Source organism: Lontra canadensis, unplaced genomic scaffold, assembly GCF_010015895.1.
Source record: "Lontra canadensis isolate GAN:19392208 unplaced genomic scaffold, GSC_riverotter_1.0 scaffold30, whole genome shotgun sequence".
NCBI lineage: Eukaryota > Metazoa > Chordata > Mammalia > Carnivora > Mustelidae > Lontra > Lontra canadensis.
In genome coordinates this window covers 11757705-11773410 of record NW_022631024.1, presented here as the reverse complement: position 1 = coordinate 11773410, position 15706 = coordinate 11757705, and the positions used below count along the sequence as shown (strand labels likewise).

The 15706-nt window shown below is 39.2% G+C and overlaps 1 protein-coding gene across 7 annotated transcripts in view; it reads left to right on the top strand.

Annotated features, from left to right (window-relative positions):
- The window catches only part of MAPKAP1 (MAPK associated protein 1), a 243423-nt gene that overhangs the window by 93643 nt on the left and 134074 nt on the right, over positions 1–15706 (top strand). The window lies entirely within an intron of this gene.

Sequence of the window (15706 nt, the reverse complement as noted above, 5' to 3'; positions counted from 1 at the left end):
GTCTCACCAGACCTTTTGCTTGTGTTGGAGCTTGATGCCCCGTTGATGTCACACGCTGGTTGCTGGGCTCTCCGGGGACCACGTTGTTATTTCCCTCCTTTCATCATCAGAGCACATTTGGGTACTGCCACCTGGGTAGCCATATTCAGTAATAGATACACCTCACAATTACTGATGAGACTCTGAATCCAGGAGGAAGGGTTCTCTGGGGCTCCTCAGTTGGTACTGGACCGCTGCTCTTTGGAAACTAGAGCACAGGGTTCTGCCTCCTCTTTGTGGACGTAGCCTTGCCGTGTGTTTTACCTCTGAAACATCATCAGTGAGGATTTATAGAGCCCCTTCTATGAGCCCAAAGGCAAGGAAATCCAAAATAGTTTCTGCCTTCTGCCTGGACACATGAGAGGTAACTGCTCCTGGAAGCGGCTATCCTAGTGTCCCTCTAGTAGCAGTGGCCTCTGCAGAGCATCACGTGCATGTGACAGGCAGGGCCACAGGAAGAGAGGCTCAGACCTGATGTGTGGGTCTCAGCCAGAAGGCTATTTCCGATCTACTGTCCAGGACTCTCATATCTAAAACAGTGGCTGCAGCATGAACCAGTAGCCATTATGATTTTCCTTAAATACCCAGGCCTATCCCAGAGTTCTTCGGGACAAAATTCAGCAAGAGGGTAAGGTTTTGTCCTGCATTCGCAGACCTAGGTTAGCTAGGTTGAGGGATTTGCAGCAGCCTACTGCTTCCTGAATCTCTCATTCTTCCGCTTTAAAAGGGAGCGAGCAACCCTCATAGGACTATTGGGTGCATTAAGCGAGATAGCGTATGAAAAGCAGATGGACCCCGGTAGGTGTCCGACCAATGGCAGGCAGCACGTGTGACCTGCCCTTTGCAGAGAGCACTGTGGGGCCAGCACAAGGGGCTGCGTTCAGAGGAATGGGGTCTTGGTGCCTAGTCCCACCTCCCATTAAGGCTGTCTGCTCTGTAGCTGGCTAGCTTTCCCTTCATGTTGTTAGGCTCATTACCTAATTGTGAGCAGTGTGACTGGTGGAGGGCTTTTAATTTTTTAAACTACTTGGTGCTGACAGTTTTATCCAGTGGATCCTGTTGTCCTCTCACTTTTAAAAATAAAGTTTTCTTGACGGGGTGGGTACCTGGGTAGATGAGTCAATTAAGCATCCAACTCTTGATTTTGGCTCATAATCTCAGGGTCATAAGATCAAGCCCCACATCGAGCTCCACGCTCAGTGGAGCCTGCCTAAGATTCTCTCTCCCTCCACTGTCCCTCCCCCTGCTTGCATTCTGTCTCTGTCTCCCTCCCTCTCTCTCTCCAAAAATGTATGAATGAATGAATGAATGAATGAATAAAAATGAAGTTTTCTGGGGCTCCTGGGTGGCTCAGTGGGTTAAGTAAGCCTCTGCCTTCAGCTTCGGTCATGATCTCAGTGTCCTGGGATCGAGCCCCGCATCGGGCTCTCTGCTCAGTGGGGAGCCTGCTTCCCCCTCTCTTTCTGCCTGCCTCTCTCTACTTGTGATCTCACTCTCTGTCAAATAAATAAACAAAATCTTTAAAAAAAAAAAAAAAGAAAGAAAGATGTTCTATTAAAAAAAAATGAAGTTTTCTGCCACCACTTTTCCTTTCATTTTATCTGAGAGGTATGTGGGATAAAGGCCTGATAGACTTTTTGGGCTGCTTCTCAATTGTAAATTTTGTATATACTTAGAAGTGAATCTTTCCCACAGGAAGTATTGTTCTAGATAAATAATAATTTAGCTCTTCTTTTTCTTGCTGCTCTTTGTACTTCAACGTGTATTTGCAAACTATTAAAAGCAAACTTTCTCAAATGGCTATTCGGCATTGTATCGTTTTCATAATGTCAAAACCATAATATATTTTCTGCTGCAGACAAGCATCTTTCTCTGTCACCAGAGATGTAGGTTCTTTGTGTGGCCTTTTCCTACACAGAATAACACCTATCCCAGTTATTTCACATGTGCATTTTGAGGATGAAAGTGAATGTCGTAATTGGAGAAATGTAAAGCTATTTATTTCCATTTTGTCTGATGTTTTTACATTGTTTGCTAGGAGGTGCGTCAGGGATTTGAATTAATTATAATTACTGAAGAGACATATACTGATTGAGCAAATAAAGTAGTAAGCCCATTTGTGGCAAGGCCATCTAATTAAATTCTAACTTTGGATAAGCTAGATGTGCATGAAAGATTAATTTTAAGAGGTTTTTATGACTTACTAAATAATGATTCAGTAAAAGTTTTGAATTATATCATTAAGAAATACTGAATCTTAAAGTGATAAAACACTTAGTCATGAACATACTGTGTAGAAATTTGTGGGTTTCTAAAAACTGTTCAGAATTAAGGACACAGAGTGAAATTTTTAAAGTGTATATTGACATTTAAAAATTTGTAATGTTTAATCAACTAAAGCCCTGCAAGAAACGAATATGATATATGCACCTGAATTATTTCTTTCAATAGTTATACAATTTTATATTCTCAAAATACTTCACTATATCTGGAATCAAATTGTCCTTGGGGGTAGTGAAGGGTTGTACCAACTTTTCCACATAATTTAGGAGAATGATAATAGCTGTACTGTAACCTTTTCTAGAGATACATCATTTAGTAATGGAGCCAAGTATACATTCTCCATTGAGTTTTAATTTTAAAAGTTGATATTAAATCTTAAAAAGACTCATTATATTATGGTAATTGATAGAGTTTAAAACATGTAACTCTTCTTTATGGTTTTAAAAAACCTATTTTTACTTTTAAAGCATATTGATTTTATTATATAAATGATTTAATAATGAAGAGGTCCCTATGCTTACCCTAGGTGATGGGGCTTAGTTCATGCAAATTACTTTTCCCTGATATTATCATCATTATAGAAGCCATTGTTTGTATAATTAAATGCAAAGTGCTGTGTAACATTAATGATCTAAAGAATCCCACAATGGCTATGAAAATTCAAAATGGACACTTTACATTCCATTATGCTTTAAGATGGCTGGATTGTACTTGTGTGAGAGCACCTTCTGGCATGTGCTGTAACCAACCCCAGGCTGGAGGAGGAGAGGATGCAGTGGCTTTTCTCTCTTAATGACTGAGATAGAGACCTTTCCCTTTCGTGTCTGCTTCTCAATTTTGTTTATTCGAAGGGACAATTTATCTAAAGATCTGCCTGGTCTGATGAACAACTTGGGTAACAGTGAGAAATAACTGGCATCTGTGTAACAGTTTGAAGTTCAGAGTGTTTTTTAACATGCTTTATTTTTACTTTATACACCCTGCCATTTCATTTCTGTCTTATGGCTAAGGAAATTGACTTTCAGAGAGGGTATGGGCTTGCCGAAGGTTGCACAGCTCGAGGCTGGCAGGGCCACGGTCCAGACCAGTTCTGTAGACTCTGCAAAGAGTTACCAAGCGGATATAACCCATGATGGTAAAAACCGACAGTATCAGGAACTGCTTTCTGAATTTAAGACTTTGAGAAAATGGTTGTTATTCCTGATGCAATTTATAGGTAAGCTTTCATTTTTTACCTTCATCTTCCCCCCCTTTTGTAAAATTTCTTAACCTGTATTTGAACAAGTTGGTATCTTCAAACAAAAGAATTATTCCAGGCTATTACCCAAATTTCACTTGGTAACAGCTAGATTGTTTAAACCAAGAGCTATAGGGATTTTATTTTTTTCAAAAGTGGAAGAAGACTCTGTCAGCGTATCAAAATATGGAGGATTTATTTTTAATAGAGAAAACCTTTAATGAAAGCAACAACTCCCTTTCCTGTTTTGGGTCCAAGACTATAGATTTCCATTTACCATAGATGCTGTCAAAAGAAAAATTATGAAAATCACTAGCCTAAGAAAAACAAATGGAAGTGGTATTTTCCAATCTGTGTTATACTCTTAAAAGGATTATAGTTATAGTCTGGCTTATTCCATGGTACTTAGTAACAAAGTTATTTTGTTTGAGGCTCTCAGATATATGAAGGGTGTCTGTAGAAGTGGAGTTAGATTAGTTTCAGTGTCCTGAGGGCTAGAACTAAGATCAGTGGGTAAAATCTGCAGAGTGTACCTCGGTGGATGGAAACATGTTTCAGCCATCAAAACTGTTTCCCTAGAGACTGAAACTAAGTGTCTGCCTCTGGAGGTGGCAGGGACTTCATCAGCAAAGGTATCAGGAGAAGTTGTTGGACAGCCATTTGATGAAAAGGTTCTAGAGGGGATGAGTCTTAAAATTCTTTGCCATTTTAAAAATCTGTGAGTGGCAATAAGGTTTTGTGGGGTTTTTTGTTTAAGTCTGTGAATGTAAAAGCAGGGGGGGAAGAAACCTAAACAGCCAGCATTTCTTGAGCATTCAGTATGGACTAGACACAGTCCTAAGTGCTTTTAATACGCATAGTGTATCATTGAATCCTTTGAACAGCTCCATGAGGTGGTACTTTTATAATCTGTTCCCATGTGGAAATAGTGACTCAGAGAGGTTAGATAAAATTGTGTCCAAGGACACACAGTAAATGGCTTTGCTGGGAATTGAACCCAGTTCTTTCCGACTACACAACTTAATCCCTTTAACCACCACACTGCACTGCTTTACTAGCTCCTATTAATATAATAAGGATCCTGGAAATACCCACATCAGAACTTGACCTTGTTAAAAAAGGAGTGACAGTTGACGTTCTTAATAATAAAAGCTTAATGGAACCAGCGTTGGTGATTCAGAGGAAATTAATGAGATTTTGTCAATTTTATTTTAAACTTAACTTGTCAGAAAATACAGTGTCCAGTGACAAACTGTAGAAATGTTTTTGACAAATTAACTTGACTACAGGTGCCAGATCAGGGAAATGTTAATTTAATAGCCTTTAAACGTTCCAGATTTATTGAGGGTTAAGATAGCACTACAAAGCCAAGCCCCTAGCTCTGAATGGATTTGTCATAGACTTTTATACAAAATCTATTCATAAATTCAGTGCTACCATTTTGAATATGAGAAAGTTCTTTCTGTGAGCCCATAAAGCCAGCATTTTGTTGATAGTAAAATGCTACCGTCTGGTGTTCGGGGTGTCCCCTCCGCCCCGCCATGTAGACCTTCTTTATGTCTCATAGTTAAGCCTGGCTTAGATCATAGGCCAGATTTTGTTCAGAATCATTACTCTGAATAAACAAAGTCCCTTAATCATCATCAGAGTAATGATGATTTCAGACCTCTGTACCATGGTATGTGGATACCATAGTTTTAAAGACTAAGCTATATCTGCACACTAGGTCTGGAGCCTACTTAAAAAATAATAATAATAATAAAGTAAAGACTAGGACATAAATTGGTAGAATATAGCATCCTTTGTCCTGGCTGAGGAAATTTGGGAAGGAAGATACTGGTGAAATGGGACTACAGCCATTCCTTTAAGAGAGTTTTAACTTTTGAAGGCTGCAAAAAACCCTTTTATCAAGTTGCATCATTACATTGTCTACATACACTGATATATTTATTTCTGATTAAAATTGCATATAATGATCTACTCATGCATTTGTGACTAATGGAATAATGTTAGCTGCTTTTTGTCTCTTTAATTGCAGAAGCCAAGCTGTCTATCCTTTTTGTTTCTTTCTCTTGATAGAGAAATTGAACACTTAGCAACAGTTTTGAGCTCTGATATTCAATTTATTATTGACAAACCTTGATGTTAAGTAGTGCTGCTAACTGAACCTTCTGTCCTTGAGACTTAATTCAGCTCACTTCCCCCCCCCCCGCCTTTTTTTTTTAAACAGATTTTATTTCTTTATTTACTGAGAGAGAGAGAGAGAGAGAGAGAGCAGGAACAGCTGGGAGGGGCAGAAGGAGAGGAAGAATCCCAAGCAGATTCCACACTGAGCACAGAGCCCGACATTGGGGCTTAATCTCACAACCCTGAGATCATGACCTAAGTCAAAATCTAGAGTTCAGATGCTCAACTGACTGAGCCACCCAAGTGCCCCCAGCTAATTCACTTTATATGGATGTTTCTTAATTCAAGATTATTTGAACTGAATACTCTCTGTTCTTCTTGCTTTCCCTATTTTGGAAACTATCAGGTCCATAATTTTGAAATTAATTTTATGATAGGCAGCAAATTGTATGCTATTCCAATTAATGAGATCAGGTGGGAAAAACCTAGGTATAGATGTAATATAACTTATCATCATATTCAAATTCTGTATATTTCAGTTCTGTATCAATTCACGTTCTATATACTGAAATTATTTTAAAATTTTAAGCTTTTACATTTTATGAACTACATATCAATTGGATGATCTGTGGTTCATAACTTTGCTGCTTCATGATTGCCATAAAAATGGTTTTCAAAAGACTGATCAGTATGTATCACAAGCCCCAAAACATTCATACTCTTTGACTCAGCGATCTACTCTGAGGAATATGTGCCCAAATATTTAAGTAAGAGAATGTTTACAGGAATGTTATTTATAGTAGTGAAATATTAGAAACAATGTCTGTATTTAACAAGGAGGGAATAGGTTGATAGTACCTCTGTATGACACAATGTGCAGGTATTTAAAATCATGTGTTGAAAGAATACTAATCATTTATTCCATCAGTATAAAGAAGTAACTACTATATATGTCAGGCCTGTTATTAGATTCTGAGTATATTTTAGAGAAGGAAAGGGGGTTCTTAAAGAACAGGATCTGGGAAGTAGAAGAGGTATAGCCAGTTTACCTGGGTCAGGAGAGAAGTGCTCTTTAGGTCTGGTGGGTCCATTATGAAAGATACGGTGAAGAGTCTTTCAGTAAGCCAATGCCATACCCCTACTACATGCTATGTCCTAGGAGAATGCAAAATGAGTGAGGCACAGTTTTTCCCTTTGCATAACTCACACTTGCATAAGAAGGTGGAAAGGAGGTGGTGAGGGTAGGTGGAGAAAAAGGAAAACCATAAGGTTGTGCAAGTTAAACTTGTAGTGAGCAAAGCAGAGGGAATTTGGACTTCTACCTTCTTGGAAGAGGAGACATTGGAAGCTGACAGAAGAAGGGGTACATTTCTTGCTCAGTGGTTATGTGCCAGGCATTTTATATACATCTTATTTGCTTTTCCAAGTAAGGAAGTGGAGGTTCTGAGAGGTGTAGTTACTTGCCTAATGTTTAAAATCTAGAGGCTAAGGAAGTGGCAGAGCTAGGATTTAAACCTGGATCTGGCTGACCCCAAGTCTCGTGCTCCTAGCTACTGTTCCGTCTGCTCTAGCAGTGATACACTGGGACCAGAATGTGATGGGTATTAAATGCCCTGTGAAGAAACAGGCATGCTGACAATGGGGAGAAACATCCTATACTTCTTTCGGAGTTGGCAACCGGCCTGTTCAATGATTTGAATTAAACCACATTGATCGCCGAAGGGAGATAACAGTTTGGAAGAGAGGAGAGGTTTTAGAGACAGGGAATGAGTTGGGAGACTGCCGCATGCAGTGGTCTCCCTGAGGCCTGATGAAGCTTGAACTAGGGCCGTGCTGCTGAGGATGGGAGGGAAAAGGATTTGAGAGACATTTCAGAGGGGTTGGAGACTGATGAGTCAGAAAGAGGAGTTAAGTAAGTAGGGCCCCTAGCCTGAGTGACAGAGTGGAAGAAAAGCCCTAACTGAGCTGGGACATGGAGTAAGAGACAAGCTGGTGAAGAACATCAGCCTTAGACGTGAGGAGCTTCCGGCCCCAGCCCACATTTGCAGAGCCATCAAGTCATGCAGAGGCCGTGGGACGTGAACCCTAGAGTCTGGCTGGTCTTCATGAATTGCATTTGTGTCGAGGAATCATTTTGCTACAGGGAGTGCTTTTCTTTTGGTTCTGAAACCGGAATTGGGGGCATTCCTTGATTTAGAGGCTGCTCTGGAGAGTGTTGTTCAGCTCCAAAATTTGTCAGCTCATTGTATGTTTCTTACTTTTTCTTATTTTTTTAAATAAAAATTATTTAGCCTGCCATAGGAAGGTGTCTGAGTTATATTTTCAGCTTATTTTTTCCAATAGCCTGTCACAGCACCTGGCACATAGTGTGTTCTTAATAAATTTTGCCAGATGACTTAACATAGACTACATTTTCAAAACCGATCCTCTCTTTCTCTTACCTAAAACTCTTAAGTGCCGTATGGTGGTTCTTTCTATATCCTTTTTAGTTTATAACGGTAACATTTACTGTATTTCTGATTGAAAAGTAATACATGCTCATCATAGAAAATGCAGAAAAGTATAAAGTAGAAAATTAAAATCACTCACAATCCTATGTCTCAGAGAGAACTCCGGTTCATTTTTTGTGTATTGGTATGGTATATTTTTAAATACAGTAAGCATCTTTTCCTTAGGTTAATGGTTCTGTCGAATGCAAGGGTTTCTTTCTTTCTTTCTTCCTTCCTTCCTTCCTTCCTTCCTTCCTTTCTTTCTTTTTTTTTTTTTAAACCTAGGCCTTTGCCAACCCCATTTAGTCTGGGTTACTTCTGAGCTGTCATGACAGCGTGTACCTTCCCTCTCTTGAAGCTTTTATCACATAGTACAGTGTAGACTCTTTGGCAGACTGTGACTTTGATGAGGGTCTATCTGCGCTGCGTCTCGCTTGATTTTGTCTTCAGAGTCCAACACGGTGTTTCAGTGAGTGTTCGTCGCATGCCTGAGTGACCGAGAAAGATGATGCTAACCCATTTTCTCCTATCTCCGTGTTGATCACTTCTTTGTGCTCTGTTTGTGCCTCCGTTTCTCCAGTTCCGTATTGTCGAACGCATAAATTGCCATGCAGTGAAACTGTATGCTATGATCTTTGTTTATTGCTAGTTGCTTTTTAATAGTTAGATGTTAGGTCTTTGGAATATTGCTTGCCTTGATGTGTGATGAATACTTTTATTCCTTTGGTCACCTTTTTTTTTTTAATAAGTTAATTACTTTCTATTATGTTGATGGATTGTTTTATGTTTTAGATGATTCCCTCTAAATATTGCAGCACGGGGACTATTAGGTAGAGCTAACTGCCACCACCTTGAGTTTTTTTCAGAAGAGGTTCCTTATTAAAAAATACATAATTTCAGTGTTTGTCCAAGGTACTTTTTCCCATCATCAGTGCCTCAAGATGGAATTAGAAGATTAAAAAGATAAAGTGCTTCATTCATTTAATAAGTATCTACCATATTTATTCTCACAGTTTTCCCCACACTTGCTATTTCAATATAGAGGATAAAGGGATTCATAGGTGCGCCGTGTAACCATCTGCCCTGAAGTCAGCTGACAGTGGCAGAATTCTCTAGAATCTTGGTCTCCTAACACTTCTCCTTGGGCAACTCCTCCGAATTCACTCCGTTTGTAGGAGACTGCTTTAGGCAGTGCTTTGGATGTGTTTATGAGAAGGTCAGTGTGGGAGAGAGGGATTCAGGTCTTGGAGAGTAGAGACTGATTACATTTAGAAGAACTTTATATATGTTTATAAAAAAATAAAAAATAATGAGACAGTTAAAAAGAAGAACTTTAGAGAAAGAAGTCATTGGTGTTTGAAGTAGGGGCTTTGGAGTCAGGCATGAGTTTGAGCTCTGCTCTTCCACTTTGCTTGTGGGAGCTTGAACAGATGACTATAGCCTTATAAGCTTTAGTTTTCTCATCTATAATATTAGGGTCGTGATAGAATTCTGCCTGTTATAGTGATTTTGAGTATTAAATGAGGTAATTTACGCAAACATTTACCAGAGCTTATTTAACAGTTAGCTCTAAATAAATGCTAGCTCTTATTGTAATAATAAATATTATTATTAGGGCTCCTTGCAGCATCCATCTTTGTCCTCCTGTGACTGTGTAATTGGCCTGAATAATAGAAGTGGGTCTGATTTTAAAACCTAGGCTCTTTCTGGCGCACTGCTGTGCATTTCTAACACACTTTACAGTTTGTGTGAAACACATTCACATTTCTCATTGTGATTCCTCTAGCCCCTCAGCCCCAGTTCTACCGAAGGAAAAGGAGGAATAAACCATATTGGTCTGGGTCTGAAAGGGGGTTGAGAAGAGAGTGGTAAGAGGGCAATATACCCACTTCAGAAAGCTTATTTTAATTTTAACCCTTGGGTTGCCTGACAAGGTCAAAACACTTGCTATTTAGAGACAACTTAGCTAGCTATTGGAATTACTGCTTCCCAGCTGAAAAGCATGCATGGTACCTTTGTGCATGCTGGCGTAAGAGAGAGAGAAAGAGCATTGTTGTAAGAGAATCACTTTTTTTTTTTTAAGATTTTATTTATTTATTTGACAGAGAAATCACAAGTAGGCAGAGAGTGGGGGAAGCAGGCTCCCCACTGAGCAGAGAGCCTGACATGGGGCTTGATCCCAGGACCCTGAGATCATGACCCGAACTGAAGGCGGAGGCTCAACCCACTGAGCCACCCAGGTGCCCCGAGAATTACTTTTTTTTATTATTTGTTTGATGGCAGGCAAGACTAAAAAAAGGTCAGTATATCTAATATTAGATTCTAGGTCATATGAGAAGTGGAATTTCTCTAAAAGTTTTAAAAACTGATTTTATGTATTTCCTTACCCTAGTTCTGATCTTTTTTTTTTTTTTTTCATCCTAGAGTTAGAATGTTAAAGATGGAACCACTTGATTTCTCAAGTACCTCCATCTCTATCCACTACCAGGAAACAGACTCATAGAGGAAGATGGATGGATGGGGGAAACTAACATTTATTGAGTTATTGCCATGTTGTCCTGGTAGGCATTTTGAGTTGTCCGTGCATTCATTCCATAGTTCAACAGATTTTTTTGGAGAGCCGTCTGTGTACCAGGCACAGTGCTAGCCATTGTGTATAGAGAAGTCAACAAAGCAGACATTATTATGGCTGCTCTCATAGGAGGTCAAAGGCCAGTGAGGAAGGCATACACTGAAGGTGTACATAAATACATAATATCCAATTGTTAAGTGCTGTGAAGGAAATGAACAGGTTATGGGTAAGAAAGTAACTATGGAAGGGGCTTTCTGCAGGATTATCAGTGAAGGCTTCTCTGAGGAGTTGTCATATGAGCTGATCCTTTAATAATAACAATATTAATAATTAATAATAATCCTCACAAGAGTTCTCTGATAGGTAGTTCCTGTCATTATCATTTTACATATGAGACAATGCAGGAACAGAGAGATTAAGTAACCTGCCCAGACCCGTACTTTAGAGAATGCAAACGTCATGAGAAAGAGCCTTCTAGGTGTAGTGAATAACATTTGCTGTGTTCCAGAAAGTGGGAGAAACAGGTACACACACACACACACACACACACACACACACACTGGGGGCACTTCTAGAAGGCTGGCGTAGCTGAGCTATGACAAGTAAGCTAGGGAGCAGCAGTAAATGATGTTGGAGAGTTAGGCAGAGGTCAGATCATGCAGTGCTTTGTTGGACACTGCAGGAAATTTGGATTTTATTCAGAGTATCATGGGAGCACTCATTGAAGGAATTTAAGCAGAGGTGTAATATCCAATTTGAGTGAAAAAAAAAAAATCCAGCTTGTGTTTCAAGAACAAATTGAAGTAGGTAAGAGTATAGGAGGTCAAGAATTTATTAGAACAATCCAGGTGAAACTTCATAGTATTTTGGTGGCAGTGGAGATGCAGAGAAGTGGGATGGTTTTGAAATACAGATTTTTCAATTTTTAAAATTGAGTTAAAATTCCCATTACATAGAATTTACTGTTTTAATGACCTTAAAGTGTATAATTTCATGGTTTTCAGTATATTCCCAATGTTATACAGCTATCACCACTATCTAACTCCAGAACAATTCCATCACCCCAAAAAGAAACTTCATACTTCTCAATACCCTATACCTTACCCCTCCCAACATCCTGACAACCATTAATCTTTTTGTTTCTATAGCTTTGACTAATATCTGGACATTTCATATAACTGGGTTAATTTTTATGAAATGGCTTCCTTCTCTTAGCATGATGTTTTCAAGCCTCATCCATGTTATAGAATGTCAGTACATTGTCCCTTTTTATGGCTAAGTAATATTCCATTGGTTTCATTTTTGCCTATCTATCCATCAGTTGATGGATGTCTGGATTGTTTCCATTCTTTGGTCATCATGCGTAATGCTGCTGTGTACACTTATGTACACATTTTCAGTTCCCTTGAGTACACCTAGAATGGAATTGCTGAGTCTTATGGTAACTATATGTTTAAGTTTTGAGAAACTGACAAATTATTTTTCCATAATGGCTGCAGCATTTTACATCTTCACCAACAATGTCTGAGGGTTCTAACATCTCCATATCCATGCTAATCCTTCTTATTTCTTCTGTTAAAAAAAAAAAATTATAACCATCCTAGTGAGTGTGAAGTGGTATCTCATTGTGATTTGGGTTTGGCATTTCCTTAATGAATGATGCTGTTGAACATTATTTCATGTGTTTATTGGCCATTTGTATATTTTCTTTGGAGAAATATCTATTCAAGTTCTTTGCCCTTTTAAAGATTGGAGGGGCCGCCTGGGTGCTTAGTGGGTTTAAGTGCTGAATTCTTCATTTTGGCTCAAGTCATGATGCCAGGATGTGAGATTTAGCCCCTCCTCAGGCTCCACACTCAGCCGGGGAGTCTGCATGGGATTCTCCTTCTTCCTCTCCCATTGCCCCTCCCCCTGCTCTTTCTGTCTTTCTTGCTCAGATAAATAAATTAAGTCCTTAAAGATTGGATTATTTTTCTTTTTATTGTTGAGTCATAAGGACTGTTTATGTATTCTGGGTACTAAAATTTTTGTCAGCTATATGATTGGCAAATATTTTTTCCTATTCTGTGGATTGTCTTTTTGCTTTCTTGATCGTGCTCTTGAGACACTAGTTTTCAATTTTTATAAAGTCCAGTTTATTTGTTGCTTCTTTTGGTGTCATGTTAAAGAAATCATTGCCTAATCAAAGGTCATGAAAAAGTTACACCTATATTTCCTTCTAAAAGTTTAACAGTTTTAACCTTAAACTTAGCTCTTCGATCCATGTTTTTAAAAAAGATTTTATTCTATTCATTTATTGGTCAGAGAGAGAGAGCATAAGCAGGGCGAGTGGCAAGCAGAGGGAGAAGCATGCTCCCTACCGAGCAAAGAGCCCCATGTGGGATCCCAGAATCCTGGGATCATGATCTGAGCCAAAGGCAGGAACTTAACTGGCTGAGCCACCTAGGCATCTCAATGCATTTTGAATTAATATTTGTATATGATGTGAGGTAGGGGGTCTAAATTCATTCTTTTGTGTGTGGCTATCCAGTTGTCCCATTTGCTGAAAAGACTATTTTTTTCTCTATGGAAATACATTTTTGCAGTAAACACTAGAACTTACTAAGAGAATAGGTAGAAAACAGGAAGAAGAAAGAAGAATTTATTACTGATTTAAGCAGCTGGATTAGTGGTAGTAACATTTCCTGAAATGAGGGAGAGTGTTGTTATTTGGTGTGGAATGGAGTGAGGAATAATGAAAAGTTCAGATTTGAACTTGAGTTTCAAAGTTTGTGATACTTTTCTACGTATTGTATAGACGGTTTGATGTATGAATTTGGAATTCCAGGGGGAAGTTTGAGATGAAGATAAGATTTGGGTGTCAACAGAATGTAGATTGTACTATAGCTTTGGGGTTGTAAAATACCTAGGGAAGAAATATACAGAGAGACAAAAGAGAGCCCAATCTAGAGACCAAGGAGTGCTAACAAACAGAGACTATAGAGGTGAAGAAATCTGCAAAGGAGACTGAGAATGAGAGACCAGAGAGCACTGAAAAAACCAAGAGTGTATATCATGGAAGCCAAAAGAGTAAGAGGCTGATAATGTAGGAGAAGGGTAAAGTAAGTAAAGGATTAAAGTCCTTGTGAAAGTAAGAGCCAAGGGGGCACAGAATATTAGTAGAGAGAGTAACCTTTAATGCGATGAGTGACACTCTGGTGTAGGAGGTGTATGTGGTTAAATTCAGGTTAAGTTTGTGAATTTAATTATGGGAGGAAAAGAGAATTCCTTTCTGAAAGGTCTTCTTTTCTTAATGAAGAGTAAGAATATTTCTCATCTGTTGGCAGTATATGAGCAAAGGATAGGAGCTGAGGTCATGGCGGGCTCATGAGGAGTTTGAGGAGAGAAGCAAAAGTATGCAGGGGTGGTCTTGCATGCATGGGGTGCAGATTGGATCAGGAGCTATAATAGGCATGCTATCCAATGTTGAGTGTTTGAGTTTTATCATCATGAATTTAAAGGCAAAACAATCTGTGCAGTTACAGGATTTTTCTCCAGCAGTATTTGGTTGGGGAGTACAGAGGTTTGGGTTTATCCAAGTTTGGCATTCTGCCAGTTGAGTCCCATGGAGGAAAAGAGTATTAAAACTGTATTTACAAAGGAATGATTACAATGGTTGATCATGTAATCTCGAGGGCGTTATTGGGAAATAATGGTGACATCATTCATAGTGGTGGATCGGTAAATTGTGTGTTGAGGAATTTGGGGAAGTACTTGAACAAGTAAGATGAAAGTATATTAAAGTATAGTTACTGAATAGATGTTCTAATTTGAGATTTTGGAGTTGGTACAGATCCCTGGTGTACCCACTATAAGTGATTGAAGGGAGAAGAGAAAAAACACATGGGATGACATGGTCTAGGGATTGAGACACTTGGGTATTACATGGATTTTCCTTTAGATGGGATTGCCAAGAATGATGATAGTTGTTGGGGTGGAAAGAAGACTCCTCAGTGAGAGAGACGCATACCTGGAAGGTTGGTGGGTAACAGAAACAAAAAAAAATAGGAGGAAAGGATAGTATAGTTGGAAGGCCTCGGTCTCAAAACAACAGGGATTTTTGCAAGAAAGGAGAAATAATAGTTTAGAAATAGTGGGGACAAGAATACCTATTCAACATCCTGGCCTTGAGGACTTGAGTTTAAAAAAGAAAAATACAGAACAGTCTTCTGGACAGCAGAGGAAGCAGTGTCCTCAGTGACCAGAAAGTTTCAATTAAGACAAAGCGGTAGAAGGAATGTTTAAAAATATATATATTTAAATAAATGATTTAGGATGACTGGGTGGCTCAGTTGGTGACTGCCTTCAGCTCAAGTCATGATCTTGGAGTCCCAAGATCGAGTCCTACATCGGGCTCCCAGGTCCGTGGGAAGTCCACTTCTCCCTCTGACCTTCTAAGCTCTCATGCTCTCTTTCACTCTCTGTCTCTCAAATAAATAAATAAAATCTTAAAAAAAATGTGATTTATGGAAGTTTGCTGATTAGTGCAGGAGTTTCAGAGGGTAGTGGAAGTTTCAGGAAGGAGAATAAGTGTGTGGGAGGAATTGAGTATGTATAGGGCAGTTTGGGTATTGTTGTTAGGACAATAATGTAAGACCAAGGATCCCTGAACTTTAATGCAGATGACTGAAATAAATAGGTGTGCTGCATAAGGGAATTAGCCCCCCTAGGCTGTGAGAAGGCAAGCCCTTGGTTCCAGTGCTGCAGGCCTAAATGCTTCCTCACACATGGAGTATGGCAGCCTCCCATGCAGCTAATTCCAAAGTCTCAAGGAGTGGTGTAATTTTCAGGGAGAGCAGCTGATGTCAGGGTCTCATGGTGATTTGTCCAAGGCCACACCATATAAGTAGCAAAGCACATTTTCTGACACCAAACATCAGGTCTGTTCACGACTCTTAATTTATTTTGGATGTAGTGCTC